General features: G+C 37.7%; 1 protein-coding gene across 1 annotated transcript in view; it reads left to right on the forward strand.

Moving 5' to 3' along the window:
* The first annotated feature begins 2581 nt into the window (after positions 1 to 2581).
* Positions 2582 to 23491, forward strand: part of rxraa (retinoid X receptor, alpha a) — a 173296-nt gene continuing 152386 nt past the window's right edge. The window contains exon 1 of the mRNA XM_044144202.1: positions 2582 to 2845. The gene's annotated coding sequence lies outside the window, so the exon portion shown is untranslated. The remainder of the gene's footprint in view (positions 2846 to 23491) is intronic.

A 23491-nucleotide genomic window follows, 5' to 3' on the forward strand; every position in this document is an offset into this window, starting at 1 on the left:
TGCAGATCTACAAACATCAGTTCTAATTAAATAGAGTGGCATCCATGAGAGATTTGGCATCTCACAATGTAAAGAAAGATGTTAGTTCTTTTTTCATGATCTGGAGTGAACTTTTCTTCTTCTTTTATAAAAATTCTGAAGGCCTTCTGCTCCTATCGCAGTACGTGCTTGTTTTTAACCTTCAGCAATTCCCTTATACACCTCTATATTTTATTCCTCCAATACCACAGAAACATTTAAATTCCTGAGGTCATTCTAAACCAAAGAAAATGAAGGTCACTCTGAGAGAGGGGCTGTGAGAGAAGCATAACATTTGATTGCCCTCCACTCTGGATGAATTGAGCTGTTTGTGTGTTTGCCTGCTGTCAGATATTGAATGATTATTATTTCCCATTGCTTCCATTCTTAATACCGTCGATCATATCATATCAGCTGAATCAGGTATATGATATACAACAGAGACTTGCTATGCCATGTTTTTTTTTTTTTCTGTATGTATGTATTGCAGTCGTTCTGTTCACTGCTGTGATAAATGGAAAAGTGACTCTACGACAAACATTTTTCATTCAAATTAATGCTATGAATATGAAAGACCAAGGGAATAGGTTTGTCCACCTTCGTTTATTTTTTCCTCGTCCTTTGTAGATATGAAATTGAAATGCCCAGAATATCAAAGAACAAATAGGTGAAGTATATTTTTCCTAAACAGTAATTGTCCCATTAGACTTCAAGTTTTTCTTTTTCTTTCTTTTTTTTTTTTTTTTTTTGGTAATTTAGTAAAACAATAAGAGCATTAATTGGAAAACATTAAGACAATCCACGGTCACTCTGAAGGAGCCCAGAAGATCTGCAGCTCTGGTGTGTGATATAAATAAAGAATATTTATAATGTTTTTGTTTCATTAAAGGAGCGACGTAGAACAATCCCTCTCTTTATCATTTCTAGAGGTAGCTTAGTGTTACTGTAAAAATTCTGTTCTTCCAGTGCAGTGATTATAATGAAATTGTATTGAAGAGAAAGAAAAAATGTTAAAAAGCAAAATCAAGACATGAAGTAAAGGAACCTGTAAGGTAAAGTTGTTCTGTGTGAGTTTAGCGCACATTTATATTATATTGTTGTTAATGAATTTTGTTTATATGTATAATTATCTTTCAAATTATTGGGATATTGTTATGATTAAGAAAGAACTTCTGCACCACTCTCTGATGAAAATGCTTTTATGTTGTTTTTTTCCAATTCTGATCTATTTTATTGCCTTCAACCGGAGTTGTCTGCCATTGTTGAGAGATTTATTGGGAACCTGGACTTCTTTGGACACCAGGGTGGTGACATCTGAAGAACAATAAACAATGTTTGCATGGTTTTCTTATCCTATACTATGTCGGACTTTTGAAAGAGACCTCAGAGTCCAACAATCTCAAATCCAGAGGAATAGAGTTCCAGAGTCTGGGGCCCACCGAACAGAACACTCTGGCTGCTCTTATTATCATCTCTCTATGGGGAATCAGCAGCAGACTCTGATCACTGGACCTCAGGGACCTGCCAGCGACATAAAGGTACAGAACCCCTCTGACATCGCCTGGTGACTGTCTGTGAAGGACGCTGCAAGTCAGAAAGAAGACTTGAAATTACACATAAATATAACCCAGAAGACACAGTAGTTGCATTAAATTAGAGACACATGTCAAAAGTTGGAGGAATTCACCAGAAGCCTGGCAGCAACATTTTGATCAACTTGCAAGCGTTCCAGGGAGGTTAGCGAACTCCCATCATTCTATCAGACGTTTTCCTGACTTCTTTGTTAATTATCCATACTCCTCCCAAAGTGCCTCTGAACCCTGGGGTCTCATATGAATAATGCCTTATGTATTTCATTCCAGGGCTTGTAAGTGCAGCTCTTCAGGGGCCATTTGCCAGAGGCGGGGAGGCGGGTGAGGGTGGTTGGTGTGGCTGGGAGGTGATGCACACTTCCCTACCAATTTGGCCTACATTTGTTGGGAAAACAAACATTTGTTATGAGAAGAGGGAAGCTGTCACTGTAAACTGGAGGAAGTGGGAAAAAGAGAATGTTAACGACTTCTTCAGCATGTCTAAAACTGGTTGCTATTATTTAACTGGATAGAAGCTCAAATGCTTTTGGGCTAATATATCTGTATACACGAATAAAATATATGTATTCTTAAATTAAAACTGAATTCACCATGTGTTTTATACATATACTAAGAATGTTCATTCAAACTCATTGTGGAATAAGGCATAATGGCATAAAAAATAATATGGATTATGGTACCATTTCTTTTGCTAAGTCTAAGCATCATTATAGTAATGCTTAGACTTAGAAATGGTACCATAATCCATGGTACAATTTTGAGAAGATTCTTTATTTTTTAACAAAAAAAATAATATTTCTGCAGTTGTCTTAATGACTTTTAAATTCAAATAATCAGAGTACTTCAGCTAACCTGGTTTCTATCATGCCACACCTGATGTTCATTAGCAATCAATGCACCTGGTTCCGTGCAGTAATCACCCTCCCAGTATTATACTAATATTTATATTCTCCCAGTAAAAACATCTCTCTGTTATCATCTCATTAGTCAGTAGTGTGGTTCTGGTAGATAAAGATTTTTATGGTACATAACTTCTTACTCATAAAAAAAAGTCATCTCTGCTTTGTAAGCAGCATGTTTTTGGCCATCTGACTACTAAACAACTAGATACTTGAAATAACCTTAGAAACAAGTCAGAAGGTGAACACTCCAGCATCACATCTACCAGTGGAAGAGTCAAGAGTAAGACAGGCCAGGAGAGGAATGTGGCTGTTTGTAAGCATAAAGTTCATAAGGTAAGATTTTTTGTTTCTTTTCTTTCATTTACAGATCATGAATCAAAAGCTGCATCAAATCTGTGATCTACATAAAAATTAGCCAATACATCTTGCTAGCTTGTTCTCTCTACTAAACCTGACTGATGGAGATTCATGTTGCAGCTGCAGTCTGCAATATGAATCCATATTTCCAAATTTTGAGGATTCCTTCATCAAAATTGCACTTCGTTAAACTCTCATAAGTGAAGCTTAGATTGAATAAGTGGAGAAAATGTACACTAGTACGAAGTAATTTGCTGAATAACAGTGCTGTTCATATCTTGAGCAGAAACCTTATTGCCTCTAGGAATGAATTTTTTATTTTTTTTTTATGTTTTGGTTTGGTGACAAGCTTGTACTTTCCCCTGTGGTGAATTGCAGGCAGAGTAAACTCATCTTCTTTTGTGGCAGTAGTTCTTATTTCCTCCTCCTCAATGACTAAACCACTAAATAAATATTCAATTATGAACTTAAATTCAAGCTGCGCCACTTTCAGACTTTGCTATCACTAGGCTTGTCTTAATTACATGTTGTGTTTTGCGTTTATGCCTGAGTTCAGCCGTACAAAGTCATCCTTGAGCAACATTTGCTGTTGTTCTTGGATATCATATTTTCTATTTAACACTTCAGCATACGTAAATGAATACAATTATGAGCTGCAAGTCTGACTGCATTTAAAAAAAATGTCTTATGATATGGGCTTGGCTGCATTTTTTAAAGACAATGAGCACCTAATCTTTTTACTACACGTAAAAGGTGAAGCTGTTTAGTAGAAGGGGAAAATGGTTTAAGAGGCAAGTGCTGGGAAAAAGCCATGCAAAGATTCCTTTAATGACTTAAGGCAAAACCCTCTATACAAGGCTTTTCTTAATTTATTTAGCTGCAATAGACAGTGTTTCAGTTTTTGCAGCTATGCAATTATTGTTGTGTATGTTAAACATAATGAAAAAATAGGAGACAGTGATAGGAACATTGGAGGAAAAAAATCTGGAATACTAAAACTTGACATGACTTAAAGAAGAGAACTTTGCATAAATGTGAATCTGATACTTCCAAGTATACTTCCTTCATGCAGAAACAAATTATTTACATAGTCCCAGATGCATAAAACCAGCTTACAACTGACAGGCTATCTATTCCTTCTTTCCTGCTTTCCTTAAGGTTTTGCAACTTACATTTAAATTATACAAGCCAAAGGCTCTGTTTAATAAATCAGTTTTACAAGACATCCTATTACATATAAACGTAACCCAGGAAAAAAGGAAATGTGTGTTCTTGTTTTCTTGACTTTGCTGTTACAATGCTTCTTGGCAAAAACTCCAGGAGGTGCCAGCCTCCAGTGGCTGTGGACGGTTATTTCACACACCAGCGAGGCCCCTGTTTGATTCTCCAAACCTGAATCATCCAATCCAAAAACAGAACCAAGAGTAGAATGCACTCTTTTGCACTGGCACAGAGAATTGACACGTTTTTTTATGAATGCAGCCCCGATACTCTGCTACTCAACCCACAAATGGTTTCCCTTAACAATATGGGGCCAGATAAGGGAAAATAAGAAGTTTTCTCATTACATTGGGAAATCAAACTAAAGTTAGCACAATTACATTATGACACCATGACAAAATGTTCCATTTACCAACCCACCACATCCGCACCATGTAGAGAAATTTGTTTAGATTTTCTTGGAAGCAGATGTGCTACTATGTCAAAACAATGTTTTTCAAAATACTTTCTGAATTTCGATCATGTTTTCAAGAATGCATGTGCCAATTATGATCTTGGTATAATTTTAAGTTTTATTGTAACCGTTTAAAAAGTTTTCTTTTAAACTATCTATGGAAATTTGTTGCATATATTACTGTCAGAAATATCAAGTTTTTCCCTGTCTTACCTTTTTGTTTTCACACCAAAATGCCTTTCAGTCCTAGAGCAGAAGTCTATTTAAATAGATCTAAATACTTTGGCTTATGACATTGAATGTGTAAATAAGATGCAGTTGGGCTACTTTTAGTGAACTAAATTTCCTGTGACAGGGTTTTCTTTTTCCTTTCTCAAAAATAAAAACTAAAGACCGCTTATTTGTAGTCAAGGACAGGGATCAGATGGGATCCAACAGATTTACTTTTTACATAATTATTGGTTTAGTAAACAAAGTTCCCCTGCATGAGGACTTATTGTTACAGAAAGTTAAGTCTGATTTTTAAGTGTTCAATGTCAGAAACACAACAGCACACACTGAAGTTGGAATTCTGACAAAAAGTCGAAACACTTCACCATGGAAAAAGCAGTTCTGGACATTGATTTGTCCAGAACCAGAAAGTTAGGAACAAAAAAAGAAACGTGGGCTGCCACCACCATTCATATTAAACCTGCCAGATAAAAAAAAAAAAAAAAGTCACAGTATGAAAGGATTTGGGACCCTGGTGAATTAGCCCTCCTCTTAAATTTTGATTCCACACATCACCTTCCACTGGAATAAATTATTTTACTTGTGCTCATGTAGACCCTGTCGCAACAATGGTAGGGCAAAAAATCTGTTTTGTAGTTCTTTCTCCCCCCCACTCTGCTCTTACCCTGTTTTTGTGTTTTTCTTTTTCAACACTGTTCTATTTTCACACAAGACCATAGACCTGTTGTATTTAGAATGTGGCTGTAAATAACAAACACTTTGAGATAAATTGTCCTTAGATGGTTGTAAATCTTTTTTTCTTTGTTTTTATAGAAATGTTCTATATGAAGATTGTGGAAAATTTTGATTGACCTCATTGTTCGGTATCTTTTCTACTGTCTCATTGTTTCCATGTTGCCATCATTCTATCTTTTTCCCCTCTGCCTAGAATTGGTCAGTGTCCAAAATGTTATGAAAGTCTGTTGCCCCATATGCTAAAAATCAATGTTGCAGTGTTGGGAAAGCAGCTGATTGTAGGGAGATTTTAGAAATAACTTTCCCAACAGCGTGTAGTTCGTCATGTCTATGATGGCAAAACTGTTACTAGCAAATCATTATGTCTGATTTTAGCAAATATAATAAAGTAGTTAGGTTTTAGCAGACGGACTAATCACAATATACCGAACCAGTAAGTGAGTGGATATTTTTTCAGCTGGGTATGTGGACACAGGAAGCAGTGTAGGAGCAAGACCTTTAGAGAGCTATTTGTTCCTCATTATAAGTTCATTAGGGCTTGGTGTACTCTTGATGGTGTTCCCTGGAGGTAAATGAAAGATTAACAAACCTTTGATGTTAAATGATGCAGATGTTAACTTCTCATCAGCAGTCACGCCTCACACAATGCAAATGTCCCCAGCTCAAGAGAGGGAAAATGAGTTTTGCTTGTTTCTAGGTTTGTCATTTTTAGGAGAAATTGTTTCAGACTCGATGTCGGTCGACCTGGTTTACCCTAACCCTAACCCTAAGCAGAGGGAGTCATGTGGTGTTGAATGGCAAAACCCTGGTTTATCTGTCTCTAACCAACAATAATATACTGAATGCATAAAAACAAATCAGTAAGATCTTAAGTTACTATGTATTTTAAATGCAAGTGAGAAACATTATAGTCTAGTGGAATATTAATTAAGTAATATTACCCTCAGGAGGGGGGATGATTGACATTGTCATTGGTTGGCAGGATTTCTAGTGCTTTGTGTGCCTGGTCTGTTCGACATGCATACGGAGTGCATGCCACTGGTGAAAAATACTTTGTTTCTCTGCCCTGTCGTGGTTTTTGTCTCTGCAAAATTAATATGGAAACTAACATTTTCAAAGGAAGCTTGACATCCTGTAAGGTTTTCTAGGCAGTGATTTTAGAAATTAGAGCCCTTTAAGGGAATCCTAGGTAATGGTGTGCACAAGGTGGACCAAGGCTACTGCCGTAACTATCCTAACAAGGGGACAGAACACACCAACTCCTGACACAAGAAAACAATAGCTTTCACACTCTTTATACTAATCTGTACAGAATAGAAAACAAAGGTGCATTCAAAGATGCACATGAAATCAAAGATATAGCAAGATATGACATTGCACAAACTTCAAATAAGTCTCTCTTTTTTTGACAATTCGTATGGCATAAGAACCTTCTTTTTTTTTCTTCATGTGAAGAAACACTTTTTCTTCCATCCTCTTCTTCTTTGCCCTGTGTCTCAGTGTGCATCATATAGAACAGGCAAAAATGGACAGATGATTGAGTCCCATCTTGAGGTTGAGATGAGGTACATTACTGAGGTGTCCTTCACAGGGAGAAATTCATCTCCTGTAAGAGGCATGGCATGGCCAAGTGAAGGTGATGATGTTATGAATTAGGCCCACTGGCTGCACAAGGTAAGGCTGGGCACTCTGTCACTCAAGCCAAGAGCTGACGGATCTTTACACTGTAGAACAGTAAGACCTTGGGAATACAGGCAAGGTCAATATGGAACTGATAGACCGACCATGGAGAAAATATGCATTAATGAATGTGTCGTACATTTTTAAAAGAAATTCCTACTCAATGATAGGCCAACTTTCTGATAGGTCCATGCTGGTTTCACCTTTTGTGCCATGGCTATCAGTTCTCAGGTAATTGGAATGTGAGAGAAACACTGAGCAGGCCGATACCTCTGAGCAGGAAATCCTATTTTGCTTTGATGCCTCACAGGAAAGTAGATTTTAGTCACAGTCAAGCAGCTTTTGATCTTCTCTTTCCATTCATGCCATTTCTTCTTCTGCTCGGGGAGCTGAAATGAGCTAAACAGGTGATGATGCAGGGCAGCATCTTTCACCAGTCTGTCCTAGAGAGAAACTACTCAATGATGGCAGTCAGGTGGAGAGATGTAAGGTTTTTCATTTATACCTTGATATGGAGGAGAAATTAGACACTGAGTAAGTAGTGTCCTACACTTTGTCCTTTTTTGTTAAATGTCCACAAGCAAGGTCCTTTAAAGTATCCCCCACAGCTGGATGATAGTTGGGTGTGGTGAATGGAGGCTAAGGGGTTCCTCATCCTCTCTTCGGAGGCCTTGTGGCTGATGTAATTCAAGTGGGCAGAGCGAGGACAAGATGAACTCCTTGCCCCACCACCACCAAAGCACACAGATCTCTACAGCACCCCATCTCTCCGTTGGATCTGTCAGGCAATAGAGCTGTCTAGGACCGAGTCTACTAATGGTACACCCAGCTGACTAGCGACCTCATCATGCTGTGGTGAATTATTCAGCTTCCAGAGGGCTCTTCCCAAATTATTTAAAAACCGACTGTGGCAGCAACACAAGGAAACGGAGGTCTGGTGGAATTCTCAGAACTCAACTGTTAGGAGTTTCCACAACTTTCACTCATTTCTGTCAAGTTGCTAAACCATGATGAATGAACCATGACAGAATTTTTTCCACATAGAAAAAAGCTTAAACAGACTATTGGCTAGTGCTGCTTGGTTAAGTAGTTGGACATACCTGTTTAATTGATTGTTGGCAAAAAAAAAGCTCACGTACATTGTAGTAAGTCAATCGTTGTATAGATCTAGGCATAATGAAGACTAGCTGAAGTTTAAGTTTAACACCAACTTGAGGAAGAAAGGAAATTAAAATGATGTGATGATATTTTAGTTTGGTTGGAGGTGCCACACAAGTTAGACAGATCTTTTTGGAAACTTCAGTATTTTTTTTTTTTTCTTCTCCAGCATTTTATACATTCAGATACTAAAGTACATTTAAAAAAACATGATCACAGTTTTACAGCACTGTATCTCACTAGTTTGAGATGCAAACTGTCAAACATTTAAACCCCAACTTTAGAATAGGGGAAGGCAGATATAAAAATATCTGCACTTCCACTTTTTTTGGTGAAACATAAGTGATCCAGTATGTTATTTACAAACATTTAATGTGCTTTGTATACCTCTTAAACCTTATCACCTGAGAGGTCTGGAAGGTTGATACAATAACCCATTCAGTGATTTATAAACTTATAACAGTATTTTAAAGTCTGTTCTTTGAGCTACAGGGAGCCAGTGTAGGGACTTATGTTATGTTTAAAAAAAACAAACACTCTTTGTTTTACACAAAGTAAACTATAATTGTGAGTTTGAAGGATAATAATGCCTATACTATAGGACGATCAAGTTTCTGTTTGTAATGTCTGGTGTTTTTTGGGAAGCTGATGGATAATCATTGTTTTTTTGTGTGTGTTTGTTTGCTTGTTTGGATTTTTTGCTCCATTCTCCTTAGCTTACAATTTAAGTACATTTTATGCAGTTGCATCCAATCATACCAATCCTATATATAAAATGCACAAAAATTTAAAGGCTGGTAATATTTTTGAAGACACTCTGTAGCTGTTGCTTGGTACATCTCAAATTTAACTTTGAGGTTATGTTTCTACATGCTCTGCTGACAGTCAGGACTTACAGGCTTAAAAATCGGATGCTGGGGTTCCAACATCCATACTGTAATTAAGCAACCCTGTAAGTCTCAACAATTTAATTATTAATCAGTGCAGTTTTCTTGTTTCTCTAATTCGACATGAAGTACAATTTCGCCTCATTGCAGTAAAACTGCTCAGTTCATCATCCCTTCTGGCTAGGTGTTGCAGCAGGACTGACTGATTGGAATTCCACCTCTATATCCGTCACACTCTGTCCTCATCCACTCAGCAGAGAGTGGATAAATCACTGCGTCTGGACCGTCCCTCAGCAGGCCCCTGAAAGCCTTTAGTAACAGGCTCAAGCTGCCTGCAGTGCCAGCCCCTGATAGTTTTGAGTGAAAACAGATGTGGTTGCTACACATTGCAGCCCGCTTGATTGAAGTTTTGAACCGATCGCGCTCTCAAGGAGCTCAGTGCCACCTGATTTTCCCCATCCCGCTTCCCCTGGTGCACATTGTTGCAGCCACTCCTCATAGGCACACCCCGTCTTAAATAAATATTTCAAACAAGGTGGAAGCAGGCTTCCTATTTATCCTCATAAAGCCTCACTAAGAGTCTGAAGGGGGTTGCATTCGTGCCCCGAAGCTCTAATGAAATAAAACACCAGCACTGTGCCCTTTATGTGAGCCAGAAACCTCGGCCATGTTTATGACATCTGACCATCTGGGTTTCACACAACCATCTCTGCTGAACGGCTTTGTTCAGCCCTCCACTCTCACGCATGTCAGAGGTCTCCCAAATACCTGATGGCATACTGCCCTGAAGTTCAGCATAAATGTGCAGCGGCTGTGACTGCAAAATGTTTTCATGCTGAAAGAAACGCTTTTATTTGAAATCTTGAAACTTCTGTAGTTTTTGCAAAAAATAAAAAAATAAAAAATAAAAAAAACAGTCTCCCAAGAGACAAATGCCTCGGCAGCAGGGGAACAAGCCAATAGAATCTCCCACAGGGTCTTTGGTGACTGATATTCTTCACTGATTTGTTTAAACAGTCTCAAATGTCTCCCCCAGCTTTGCCTAATGCAACCCAACTACCCCCCACTCCCACCCCTCCTGGACTGCACATGTGGTGTGGAGCTCCAAGCGGTGGTTGGGAATCCCTTAAGGCCAGACATTTTAATTAAAAGCAGAGCAGACCTCTTGTTCTAACCCTAACTTTTTTTTTTTGTAATGACTGGCATTTAGAGTCCTGCTCAGGATTAATTTCTCGTCCACATGAGAACATAAAACCACCAACCTCAGCTTTTGTTTCCCGCCATCCTCATCTTGTCAAACTTGTGTCTCACACCTGAGTCTCTGACTCAGCTGCTGAAACCACAGGCAGGCTATTCTACCTCACTGAGTTCATTCTGAGAAACCTGACTGGGAAGATTTACCCAGAGCTGGTGTGAAGAGGTTGTGACCTGCAGGTCAAACGGCAGGTCAGGATGTGGATGTTGTGAGCGTGAAAAGGTTTCGACACTTCATACGCTATGCTAAACTTTAAGCTATTGAGGGTAAGAGAGTGCATCATTATTATTCTTTGTGGTTATGAATTGAGTCATTAAAGACTGCAGCTTGAGATATTTGAGCTTTCACCTTGGCCTTAAGAATGGGGAATGGATTATGGAGCTTGAAAAATAAAGCCTCTTTACTATTTTAATGTATTAGTTGATGTTTAAAATGTGGTATTAAATATACAATGATTATGCACACAGATTTCAAAATGTTTAAAGTTATTAAACAGCTTGGTTTTCATCTTGGAAGTAACAGTATATTTCAAAAACTACTTTATCATGTTTTTTTTCCCCCTCCTTTTATACATGAGTAGGCTCAGTTTGATTCTTTCTAATGAAAAGGAAAAATTACTCAAAGGAAGTTTCTTTAAGTTTCACTCAGTACACATATAATCTTTTAATTCGTGGTTCTTTATTTATTATAGTGAAATATAAATATAACATCTGACTGTCTTCTTGCCAGGGAAACCATTACTGAGCCTGAAATGATTAAATAATTTTCATAAAGTAAGATGATTAAAGGATGCCATGTGTTGATCAAGAGATCAGACACTAGGTATGCAGACTTACAAAAATATTTACACCCTTTAAAATTTGTAGCATTACAGCCACAAAACTCAAAATATTTTAGGTTTCATTAGGTTTAACCAGTAGCCTTCTGAATGAGCTGTTTCCAATTCTGTTACATTCTAATTTGAACTTTGTCATAATTACTGTAATGACAAGAATATATGCAAAACCAAAACCTGCCTTTCTTTTTTGTATATAAAAAATCAATATATTATTCCTTTGACATGTCAGTTTATTTCTAAGTATTGTTGCCTGCTTTCTATACGTAGTGAGTGCTTGAAATCAAAACCAAATTTCTTATCTGTGCACAGTTTTGGTTCATAAAGCTGATTCTAACTTGGATTCACTCAAGTTTTCTTTTTTATTCCCAAAAATCTTTTCATTTCTCATTTCAGTATGCTGCATTATGGCATGTTAAATGAACAATGTTACACAAACCCCACAAAACTCCAAGGCTGGTGTCAGATGGAAAATTTATTAGAAATAAAATGTATTCAACAACGTACTTGTACATGGTGTGACTTTTCTTGATTTAGTCCAGAGGCGGAGTTACTAACCTTGACATGTCCAGATGTCAAACAACACTCCCATCTGGATATGACCTTATGTGACAATTCTTGATGGAATGCCATAGATCTTTACAAGCCTGCAAATGTGACTAACGATGCTCCTTTCACTGTGTAACAGTTTTCTTGAGGGAGTGGCATGGCTGCTTTATTCATACATGTTATGCATTTATTCCATGTACAGTTTAAAGATATAAAGTTACAGTGCATTGTAAAACTATTTGTACCTGTTTATCAATTTAGCATCAGAAATGAATGTGTTTTATTGGAATTTGAAGAAATAAACCACCTGAAAGTAGTGCAGAATTCAAATCCTAACATTTATTACTTACAAAAACCTGAAAAGTGCCATATTATGTATTCCAGTCACTTTCCCTTGATATCATTAAATAAAAGTAAGTTCAACGCACTGCAGACGTTTCCTAAAGAGTAGCTTGAGTTCACCTGTGTAATATAATCTGGTTACGTCTTTAGAAGTTTGATGTAAAAATAAACATTAGCAAAAAGCATCATTATGACCAAGTAGACTGTTCTAAATAGCCCAACATTTCAGCATGTCACAGAGTATTGTTTTAGTTAATTTTGAAATTGGAGAAAGTGTAGCATAACTTCACATTTATAAAGACTAAACTGACAGGCTGGGGCATTGGTGTTCAGACTGCACCAAGTCATGCAGGAGACACAGAAAATGTGGGATGAAGTGTTCTGGTCAGATGAGATTGAAACTCAAATTTATGTTCTACTTGCAAATCATTTTGTGGCGGTGAAACTAAAACTACACATCACTAAAGAGATGAGCACAAAATGAATGTATGGTTGTTGTGTTGCTGAAAACTGGAGGAGGCTGTGGATATTTTTTTGGCTCTTTAGTGAGAAAATGTTGTGTAAAATGGCAATTTATTCCCTGATAACATTTATTTGGACAGCTCCATCTGCATGTTCTGATAATATTTATGATTGTGTTCTTGAGCGACGTACCCTGCCAAATCCAAAATCGAGACAAAGTGGTGTTGAAGCCTTCAGAATAGTCAAAACAACTGAAAATCAAAAACTGTAGCTGTGGTAGTATTGTCCTCTGTGCCCGCATGCATGAGAAAGTTCAGCTTAAACTGCTTTCTTTCAACTGCCCTATAACTGAAGAAAGCCAGGATTTCCTAATGTGGAGAATGGAGACCTCTCAACAGATTGATATTCAGCAGGGGACTGTCCATTCTTTTGAAAAGAGTTGGACAGAGAGGGAGGAAAGTAGTTTGGTCAGACGGCAGTCTGAGAAAACCTTCGCTGGATTTGAAGTTTGCACCTGACAAGGAAGGAGATAAATCTGTGAATCTGTCGGCCTGCTCACTATGGACCCTTTCTGTCTAGATGTTAGCGCAGGTAAGTCAAAGAACTGCTTTGTATTATGATGGGTGGCATTTCACTGGAGGTTTTGTTTTTTTCTTGGACATCTATGGGGTCTGTTCAATCAGTTCTGTTGCATGGGGTTCTGTCTTTATGATTATTTTGAATTCACGTCTTTTATTTCAATCGAGGTAAGACGACATGTTGTGAATCGGCGCAATATGAAATTAATGGAATTGGGGGATATATGAAAAGCTGAGACATGCAAAGTTTATAAACCAATTAGTCTCATAATCCATTAAAATCAACTGGTATCATTTTCTTAACTGAATGATAAATTCTTCCTACTGTTTGTATTACATAGACAAGGAGAAAAGACTTCTGCAGTGACTAAAGCAAAAATTTGCCTAAAATTGTTCATTATAATCAAGAATGCATTTTAATCCTTGTGCTAAAAATATTCTGTTTATTTAAATAAAAAGGGAAATGCAAACAAACAAAAGTACAAAGCAACTTCTATTATAAACTAAAAGAGGAACATTCACTGGACAATCGTGAAAATGACAATTTATCAAGAGGTAATTGGTCTCGGAAGAATCAAAGTGTTTTCATCTTAAAATGGATTGTAATCTATGTGGTATTCTGAGAATAAATGGAAAATACACATAAAGTCTTAAAACTATCTTCAGATCCATCTGGTTTTAGCTTTCCATTTGCCAGGCGTAGAACTGTAGAGTTGGTATTTGTGCCTATGCTTACACAGATATGACTTGCATTTCTCCTCTGAAGAAAAAGAAATTGTCCCATTTTCTCAGCGTGGTTCTCTGCATTGGGTAACTCCAAATTGGCATGCAGAATTGTGTTTTCTACTTTTCTTAGTTTTTTGTGGCATAGAATTTTTCACTTGGAATCGGATGTTGAGGGGAAAAAAGTAAAAAAAACTCAAATCTGGTCGTAACTTAAGACAGTGTAACTGACGGTGCATTCATTTAACAAGCCTTTATGGGTTCTGAGGTTTGGCTCTACCAAATATCTCCAGACTCGGCTCTCCTCTTTAGCCCAGGAGAGGCCAAAAGTATCAACAAAATTATAATGTTATGACTGGGACTGTTTTTTGCATTCAACATTTCAAACATCACTCAACAGAATAAAAGACCGACTTGATTCAACTCAAAAATACTCTATTAATCCAAATGGGAAATTTAATTTAGTCATAAATCATATTCAAGTATCTGCATAGAGTCTGTGTGGATGGTCATGCTGTAGGCAGGATGAGTCTCTAGCAGTTGTTAGTCTTGCAACAATCTGAAGATGCCTCTGACTAAAGTACCTGCGGCTGTATTGACAGCCTTATGACTTTCATGACATGCTAGTAAACACTTTATTTTAGTAGCCTTCATGTTTTGGAGATCTCTTTCACTGATTGAAATTTGACTAAAAGTATGGTGAGGAAATGTTTACGTGACCTGCAGAACAGTTACATTGGGTGAAAGGTCAAATGGAAAGTGTAACCATAAGATTATTCTGATCTATTTTAGTGTACAAGTCCCGTTATCACAACGGACTTTAAAAAAAAAAAAAACTTCAGATAAGATTTTTAATCCAGAGCCTCTGCTGTAACCCTGTAAAATGCTCAGATCTCTGCAGGATTGAAGTTTTGAGCACATATGGAAACTCTTAAACCAACTGTTTTTATTTCAACATCTAAAGCAAAACAACAGCTGAAAGAAGGCACTTCACAACACTGTGGCCTAAAACTTGGCAGAATGAAGAGCTATTATTTTCACAGAGGCTCTAGAGTTTTTTTTTAGTTTTTTCTTTTTGTCAAGTGGGACTGAAGATTATTGATTTTGAAATCATGATTGTCTGCATCTATTTGGAAGTTGTCTGTCTGTCTCACTGTTGGCATTTGTGTGTTGGAAAGGCCTGGCATGCAGCCACTCCATGCATGTTGCAATGGCTATAGTGGGTTTAATGGCAGGCTAGACTGAACGAAAAATAACACGACTACTTTAAATTCCTATATATATATATATATACACATATATATGAAGTCCTCGAATAAATGTGTTGTAGGTCAGAGGCCAGTTTGTTCTATAATGTTCATATACATGCCAATAGAACAGCTAAGTTCTTTCCTTTATCTATTTTTTTTTAACAAATTATCACTTCTGCTTGGATTTCTGTTTCTCTTGAAGCAATAATATTAATGTCACTTGGTTTAAAAAGTGTGTTCTCCAGACCTGTGAGCCATTATCTAATCAGAAAGCTGAAGCCATTGATCAGCCAAAGTTCTACTTCACTAATACTAATTTACTCAACATGAAACTCAAACTTTGGTGAAAGAGCGAACACAGTGGAAAGGGTTCAGCTCTGCCCCGATGGACCCTGCTGAGAAGTTGATACCTCACGTATTAAAATGATGGGTTTGATGGTACTTGGAGAGCTTATTTGAGGCAGAATTGTTCCATCAGCTCAAAAATCTTTCAAACAAAAATCCTGACTGGTCTTTGTTTGACTTTTTTTGGCTCTTTAAAAAGATTTTTTTTTAAAACAACATGGACATGTCCATCTCTGAAAGCTATAAACTGTAAGAAGTAAAAGGATTTTTGACAGCTTTTAGTTATTGTCATATCAAGAACAACAATGACGACTTCTGGTCCTTTGTTATTGGTTTCAAATCTTACAAACTTCACAATCTGCTGAAATGTGATTAGATTGTGATAAATAAAAACCATCTTCAGTGTTCAGCCAATAATGATACAAAGTGTGTAGAATGTCTGTATATGAAAGGGGGTGTGTGGGAAGGCATGCACTGGCGAGCAAGAGAGGGTGTGTGTGTGTTCATTGTGGCCACTGCTGTTAAGTGATCTAAGGTGTGTTTTGCTGTGAGACCAATGTATGTGCATATCAAAATGCTTGAACCATGCAAGCACTCACCAGCCAAAGCAAAATGGCGCACCTGGTCCCTTCAGTAGCCTCTGGAAAAACTCCCAAAAGCAAGAGCACAACCTGACTGCATTCAGCAACCAACTCCATTGCCTTTTTCAATGGCTTTTCTCCAAATGATTGAGCTCCTTCCACTATATATTGAGCTAAAGTCAGCCAACCTATGGAGAAATCTCTTAGCAGCCTCATGTATGTAGGATCTGAGTCTATCATGATCCAAAGCTGAAAATGAGAACTCTTGTGAAAGTCGCAAAAAGATGTGAGCTCCAGGTTGAGGCAGAGACTGACTCCCAAACACTCGACCTCAGAATTGTGGAGGTGATTGTCATTTTCTTAATCAGAATTTAAAGATTTTAATGAAATTTATGAACCAGTTGAACTAAGATTCATAAGACTGAAGATATTTAAGGCTGCACTGCAAGTAAAATAAATTTATGCAACAAAATATATTGTTAGTCAGGCGTTGGTGTATTCTCTTCCCCTCTCCTCTTTATTCCTAAAGAGTTTGTCAGGACTTTTTTTCCCCAAAAAACCATAATGCATGAAACTTGAGTTTTGGCCCTTCTCCTTCTGCTTCTACTCAGTATAAGGTCATGAGGCTTTTTCCCCCCCAAGCATTACAATAATTTACTAGTACTGTATAATTGAGGTTACAAAATGCATGTACATCCAGCCACTGATGCCACAATCCTCCATGCCCCATACCACCCAAATATTACAATCACTCCCCAGACTCCCTATTGAAGTTTTATACATGTCCCAATTCTTACAAGTCATCATAGATAATGGAGAGTCCACTGAACTCTGGGTTGGACACATACTGACTTTTACTATTGTAGTGCTGTCTTCTGCCAGTGTGAAGGGAGGATAAATTGTGTGGAGAAGACAGGATTATTGTTTACACTGTGGTAATGTTTCACAAGTTGAGCTTTATTTCTAAACTTTCTTGGAAAGCCTTAGGCAGTTATGTTCCAGGTTATAAATCAGCCTTTGAGCAAGCGTTGCTGCAAGAACTTGCTCCATTTGCAAAATATTCCTACTTGCATTTTCAACACGGGAGAGAAAATACATTTTCCACTTGTGTGGATTTAGGGAATTCAGAGTTCCAGACAATTGAAGTTTGAGAAATATCTTCATTACCCCAAAGTCAGCCCTTTAATATATTGTTTCAAACATTATCTAAACAGAGGAGGTGGAAATTGATATAAGTATGCTTTTTTTAATTTTTTTTTTTACTCATTTTTTGTGTGGATTTTCCAGTTACGGCTTGAGAGAGAGAGGGGTGTGTTGCACTAACTCACTCTGTCAGGATGCTGTGAGGTATTGATTGCTGAAGTGTATGAAGATGATAAGCTTTGACAGCCCACTGAGTGGACCTGAGCGTAGTCGGACTGCAGCCTGCTTCGCCTTCCATCTGTAAGGGCCCGGGGTCACGTTGATGAATGACTGCATCACTCAAAGTGCATGAATGCTCCAGCATGCAGACTGTTAGTCCGCAAGGACGCGAGCACCCAGGAGAAACATAAATATTAGAATAAGTGTTTATGCAAAATATTGACATCGTGAATTAAAATGAAGAAAAACTCTCCTTCAAAGTCCCTGAGGAGCTGAGTTGGTAGTATTGTTAATGTTCGAGCGTAACCTTAATCAGCCAAAAATATTTCTGATCTTTGATGACTTCCTTTATGTGGAAGTACAAGCATGAAGTTGTATCAAACATTCTGAAAAATATTGATACTTAGTTTCTAATACCCAACGGATGTTTTATGTAACAGAAAATATATATATATATATATATATATATATATATATATATATACAGAAACATCTGTGCAGAATATGGACTGGAACCCCCAAGATCAAAGTGGGAAACACCCCCGAAGGTAGTGGAGAATGACCGAGCTAAGATCCTGTGGGACTTCCAGATCCAGACAGACAAAATGGTGAGGGCGAACCAACCAGACATAGTCGTGGTGGATAAACAACAGAGGAAAGCCGTTGTGGTGGATGTGGCAATACCAAGTGACTGCAACATCAGGAAAAAGGAGCATGAGAAACTAGAGAAATACCAGGGCCTAAGGGAGGAACTGGAGAGGGCCTGGAAGGTGAAGACCACAGTGGTGCCTGTGGTCATCGGGACCCTCGGGGCAGTCACCCCCAATCTGGAACAGTGGCTACAACAGATCCCAGGAACAACATCAGACATCTCAGTCCAGAAATGTGCAGTCCTAGGCACAGCCAAGATACTGCGCAGAACCCTCAAGCTCCCAGGCCTCTGGTAGAGGACCCGAGCTAAGAGAGGAAGAAGAATCACCACCCGCGGTGGGTGAGAAGGAAATTTTTTTTTTTTTTATATATATATATATATATATATATATATATATATATATATTTAAACTAGGCAGATGGAAAGAAAAGTTTTTCCTTCTATTTTATTCTTACCTGCAGCTTCAGTAAATAAATTGTGACTGTCTGATAATTGTGTTGTTCCTGTTTTTGCTCTCCGTAAAGAGCTTAAGTGAAAATTGCCAGGTCTTTACCTCTGTCAACAGCTTTAATGGATTTTCAGAAACACTAGGAGCCCTGGGTTTCTGGGAAACTATGACAAACACTGCTGAGAGGAGACTGAATGTGTCTGACTTTTGTGAATGCATTTTGATTCAAGCTGGTCATCAATGATGACTGGGAAAAAAAATTATTTATCACAATATCTTGCCAGTAACTAGCTGCAGTGCATCATTTATAAAGCAGCCTCTTTGGTGCAAAACATGTTTTGTTTTTTTATCAAATATCTATCCTAATCTGAAGCATTGTCTGGAAAAAGCTAAACACACTTGAATTGATCTCTTGTCCACATTCAAGGTTTAAGCTCATGTACTGCATTCAGATATGACTTTCTGAACTTGGTAACTATTTAAAAACACTGCATTCATAATTTACTTACTTACTGTAATTGAAATCCTAACCACTTCAGCATTTGACACCGAAGATGATTCAAAGACTAACATTTTTCTGCCCTGTTGAACAACTTGGGCACTTTGGAGAGACAAAGCTCCATAATGTTGTCCATTTGTTCCTGGTTCCTTGGTGTCACTGGACTGTACCACAAGGGTAACACAGGTAGACAGAGAACACGCTTACACTTTTAGCTATGATTAATTCAGAAAGCCTACTTAACCTAACATGCATGCACCTTTGGGATCTGGAAAGAATGTTGAGAAAAAATATGTGCTATATCCAGGCCAACAATTTACTGAGAATGACTTGGTTATAAGGTGAATTGCCACGGATCCTACTAAGAGTATCAACAGTCACAGCAACCTGGCCAATAATAAAGATACCACTCGAAACTGAATGAAATAAATAGTGGTACTGGCAGCATAGTGAAGTGAAGGACAGGTGATAAACCTTGTGAATCCACTTGATAAGAGAAGGTGCTTAATAGCTTATTTATTGCCTTTGTCTTTTTTGTCTTTTGGTATTTTTATGGGAACGGTTACAGATTAGATTTCGTCCTTCATTCACCGGTTGTCATTTCTAACCAACTGACAGGCAAGGTCACTGTTTTCAAATATAGCCATGATTAATTGTGTATAGTCAGACTGTAGATTAGTCCGGCTGACTAGGTTTTGATTTAAGCCCAGCATTGCTGAATGTTTTACCTCTTCACTATCTTACAACTCAATAATTTCATCTTGCGGGTATTATTTTTAAAAATTCAGTTGCATAATCATCAAATATACTTTGATGATTATTAGGTGCCAAATTATTTGTTCTTTTGAAAAGAGTGTTGTCCACAGTAACACCAATGCTATTTTCCACTATATGAATAAAGTAATTTATAAATGCATAGGCTACTTTTCTGTTTCAGTTGAGAAAGGAGCAGGACCACTGAAAACCAAGTAATAAAAAGCATATACATTGCTTTATTTCATCATATTTTTCCATCAAACCAGATGCAGTATTTTTATGTGCTACAGTGCCTGTATGAATAGTTTATGTACACTGTTTGGTGCAGAAGTTGTAATATTCTTTGCATATCCTGCTAGCCTTCATCACTATTTCACCTACCAAAGAATGTGCTGTGAGATCACTCCTGCCGCACAAATCAGTCTGCGATCATCATTTGAATGAGCCGGGTTTAAAGTTGGAGGTCTTGTTACGTTTCTCCTTCTGCTCAGTCTCATGGATCCTCACTGTATTTTTCTTTACAATCTCTTGCAAACGGAGCGGGCAGTGGGACACATGAGCAGCTCTCCAGAGGTCTACCCCTGGTGTTCTCAGGTGATCTGCCCGATGTGGATCCATTTACCAGCCGAGCAGCTGCCCCGGGAGGTTTGAGCCCTCTTAAAAGTCTACGTCCAGCTACAGTTACAAAATGCAAAGTCGAGATAGAGAAAGGACAGCTTAAGGCCAGGGGGTGCCGTAGATCTCCTGCTGTGAGTTCAAAGAGAGGTCCTCGACAGCTGTGGCTCTCAAGGGATGTTAACAGAATTGTTTGGGCAACTCAATCTAACCTCAATAAACCGAGGTGCCGTATTCGCCTTCCCACATTCTTTTAAGGAGAAATATATACTTCTTGCATTTCATCAAAGGAGGAAAGAAAGTTGGACACTTTCTCAGGCTTTTGGACATCCTGATTTATTTGATGCTAAGCTGCAGCTTTGTGAGGACGGTATGCATACAGTGCCTTGCATAAGTATGAACACTGTTTTGTTTTTTTTTGTGTGTTTTTTTTTATTCTCAAACTAAAGCTTTAGTAGTTTGGTGACGCATTAATACAATTTCTTATAAATATTCCTGGATGCACATTTGATTACTGTCACATTACAATGTCCTTAGAAAAGTGCTCTATTTATTTCTAGCTTACAGGTGCAGAAATCATAACAAGATATAAACGCCAATTCAGTTAATTACCAGAGTAATAAAACTGACTTAAATGCACAAGAAATCAGTTTTTTTAGGAATGTTCTGGTCATGAAAAAGATGATTAGTTATTCAGTGGGAAGGAAAGAAGCACCACCCATCACTCTTATGAGGTTAACAGTCTTAAAACTTCAGTCTGTAGGTTTCATATAGATTGTCACTGCAGGCTGGCACATTGGTCAACTAACATTAACCATATTGATAACGCTGCTCTTTATACAACAGAGTTTAGGATAGTTTTATATTTCTAATGAAACAGAGGAGAAAATAATATATTTTCAATACTGATACCCTGTTTTGTTTTTTATTAATCTCTTAAAAAACAAATAATTTATGCTCTTTAATATTCATAACCATTTCTGTGACTGAAAGTTTTTTGCTCATTGAAGGAACCCTTCTTATAATTGGTGGAGCACTTTTTGCAGATTTGCTATGCTGGAGATTAAAAATTTTGCAAGAAACTTGAAATATTTGAAATTGAAAAGCCTTCCATTCGATCTTTGGCTCCCCCCACAGATTCTATTTCAGATTTATGCCAAAACTCTGGTTTAAACACTCTAACATTTTTATTACGGTATCTCAGATGTTTTTTTTTTTGTTTTTTTTATTATTCATTGTTTTTTCTCCTTTTATATGAGAACAATTTATCTACTAAGTGTATTTGTTTTTCCTGTAGATTGATTATCACAATGTGGAAGACATGCTGATTATTTTATTCTATGACATAGCTACTGAGTCATTCTTCTATATTTGTGCCACTTCACGCTAGAAAATAAATTGTTTACTTAACTGACTTTATTTACTGCCACCATCCTTATAAATAAACTTGCCTTGAGGAAGTTTGGGAGCTTATTGAGAAATCAACACATAATGTGTGCTATTCAACCTCTGTGGGATCAAATTTTTAACAAACTGTTGGCCCATAGAACTAATTTCAATCATTGCCTCCAAAAATAAATCCTCTCCAGGTGTTTGGAGTCCATAGCTTTGATCAGCGGAGGATGCAAAAGTAGATCCTTAGATAAAGTAAAACTGTGGTACATGTGTAACTGACTTTTCAATCACCTTACCTATTATTGTCCCCTCTAGTTAGACTGTTCCAGTAACATGACACTATATAAATATTTGTCCAACATAACTGTAGGCCCATTCAGCTGATCCTGTGGCTTCGGCTCAGGCACAATAGCCCCTTATCCTCAGCCAGTAACACTACACTCTCTTCTCTGGTCATTATTGATGGCCGAGTAAGTGTTACAGTTACAAACCAATTACTCCACCATTAATGTTAGATGAGCTGCTTTACAAGTACAGCTTGATGCTTATCAGGTTTTCCTCTGCGGTTGCCCTTTTCCTTTTTTTTTTTTTTTTTTCTTTAAACTGCACACTGTCTCCCCGCACGTGGTTTCAGTCTTTAATAAGTGGGAGGTGAGAATGACAGCTGGCAGTCTTAGTTGCTTTTCGGGAGAATTCTTTTCCCCAGTTCAAGAGGTAAATAAGTCAAAAGGTGAGCAGCATGTCCTCACTTTGACTTTGGGAAATCTGGTGACACGGTAAGGTGATCTCACGGCAGCAAAAAGGAGAAAAAGGGATGCCGGGGGGTTGGGCTGGTGGGGGGGAGCAGTACAGTGAGGTGTAAAGGATCGAATGAGTCGTGCTGCCACCTCCACATGGGGCTTTTCACTGGTGCAAAGAAACGGTGCGTCTCCAGGTCAATGAAAGGTTGAACTTTCAAGTTTTGGATACACACCTCAGCAAACAGCCTTTTTGTTGTTCCTGACAGAACTTGGTGGGCGAGTTGAGCCGGATTAGAGGCTCGTGTGTGTGTAGAGGAGAGAGATGAGAGACAATTTGTAGATCAGGTCGACACCTTTCACGTCTCTGTCAGCAGCATCTGCTGAGGGATCTCCCACACAACTCAGAAAACAGGTTATTTGAACAACATAAAACCTGCACTTACTGGTAACTCACTTTCCTTTGTCAATATCTTTAAAAGAATATAGTTTGTCTGTGTATTTAAGCTGACTTATTAAATGAAACCATAAAATATCAAGGTCAAAATTGCCAAACCTAAAAAAAAGAAATTTGGAGTTTGGTCAACCTTTAAAAGATGGTTTGCTTCTTACAGAGAAATTAGAGCCACATTCACTTTAGAAAAAGGCAAAACTTTTTTCACTAGTATTAACTCTGATTAAACTGTACTTGTTTTACTTGAGTAAGCTTAACATAATTCTTTCTATTTGCTCCATGTAGAATTGAGAGCAATTTTATTTTTTTTTTACATATTTTTAAAATCTGAAATTTTAAAACCACACATGGTTACAAACATTTTTTTAGTGTTTGTTTAAACTGCACAATTTGGTTCAATTTTATGTTTCTTTCCACA

The sequence above is a fragment of the Gambusia affinis genome, linkage group LG17 (genome assembly GCF_019740435.1).
Source record: "Gambusia affinis linkage group LG17, SWU_Gaff_1.0, whole genome shotgun sequence".
Classification (NCBI taxonomy): Eukaryota; Metazoa; Chordata; class Actinopteri; order Cyprinodontiformes; family Poeciliidae; genus Gambusia; species Gambusia affinis.